General features: G+C 50.9%; 1 protein-coding gene across 1 annotated transcript in view; it reads left to right on the top strand.

Moving 5' to 3' along the window:
• The window catches only part of LOC103086918 (potassium voltage-gated channel subfamily KQT member 5-like), a 564,354-nt gene that overhangs the window by 498,212 nt on the left and 64,726 nt on the right, over positions 1 to 1,416 (top strand). The window lies entirely within an intron of this gene.

The following is a 1,416-nucleotide window of genomic DNA, read 5'->3' as shown; positions in this document are numbered from 1 at the left end:
GGGGGAGCGGGGGGGCGGTGGGGTGGGGGACCGAGAGGGAGGTGCAGCCCTCCTGTGCCTAGAGGGGAGGGGGCTGGAAAGGTCGTGCACAGGCCTGACGATTACCGCAGCATCTTTAATTCCCAAACAATCCTTAGTCCCAGAAGCCTGGACTCCAGTTCAGCTCGCAGACTAAACCATAATCACCGTTTAATGAAAGAAATCCTCAGTAAAACACGAAAAGCAAGTAAGCCAGCGGCGGCCCCCCGTGAGTCATCCGCTGGACTAGTAGTCGGTCCCCCAGGTTGTGCAGAGTTCTCGGACGGCTCAGCTGACTTTGTGCATTTGAGCACCTGCTATTTCCTTTCAGAGCCCATCAAGGCCTTAGTCCCAGTGGCTTCACGGGATTGGAGGCAGCTGACTAGTGTGACTCAGAGAAACCTCTTCTTACCAAAGTACAAGAGAACCAGCCGGGGAGGCCCTCACGGCCGGCTCTCCTGAGCCGCCACCTCCAAGGAGGTCTGCGGGGCCATCGTGAACTCACGGGGTCTGTCATTTTGCTTCCCTGCCCAGCCCTGGGCCTTGGCTTCCCATCCACAAGACAAAGGACCAGAGCTGGCCAAGGTCACCTCTGACCCTATGGGACACACCTCTTAGAGGTCAGGGTCAAACCTGCGCCAGCACCTGCGACAGAGATTCATTGACCCCAGGGTGTTAGGGCGGGTGTGGCCTAGTGTCGCTTTGCATTTAGATCTTATAATGTAGAGAAATTCCCTTTTTGAGAATAAGACTCTAAGGTGTAGTATTTTAAAACAATAAGGGAATATAACTCGTGTGCCGTCTGTTCCTTGAGGGTATGAATCAAAAACGGGAACTGTATGGAAATTGTACGTCTCGTCTTTATGAAGGTTGCTAGGTAATGTGTAAAAAGGCTAGTGGGAAAAAAAAAAAAAAACAAGAAAGTTCCCAAGTGACAGGAGAGCGTGGGCTATTATTTTATTATATGTGATTATTTGGCTTCCCACTTCCTGCAGTTTTTGGATTAAAAGTCATCCTGCAGCCTGGAAAAACTATTCAATAATGAGTCAGATTCTCCCAGTGCATAAACTATTATTTCACTCCCGTAATTCTCTCTTTTCTCTGTTGTTTTCCCTGTTTCTGGTGGGGACGGGGGTGGAGGAACGTGTATGCAGACACCTGCCTCCATCCTGTCCCTCTGTAGCTACCAGGCCTCAGCCCCGCTCCCCTCTCCCTGCGCCCTGGTTAGCCTCTGGGTCTCGGCCTTGTTTACTGAGGAACACAGCTGTTTGCCCAGGAGTGACAAGCAGTGTCCCTGCACCTCTCCCTTCAGCCATAGTTTGCTGTTCCAAACCGCAGTGATTCTTAATCTTCGTTGTTCTTTGTTAAACCATTAAGAACATGGTGGTAATCATGGAC

The sequence above is a fragment of the Lipotes vexillifer genome, unplaced genomic scaffold (assembly GCF_000442215.2).
Source record: "Lipotes vexillifer unplaced genomic scaffold, Lipotes_vexillifer_v1.1 scaffold693, whole genome shotgun sequence".
Taxonomy (NCBI): Eukaryota; Metazoa; Chordata; class Mammalia; order Artiodactyla; family Lipotidae; genus Lipotes; species Lipotes vexillifer.
The sequence above is the reverse complement of the archived record's forward strand: the minus strand, read 5'-3'. Positions and strand labels throughout refer to the sequence as shown.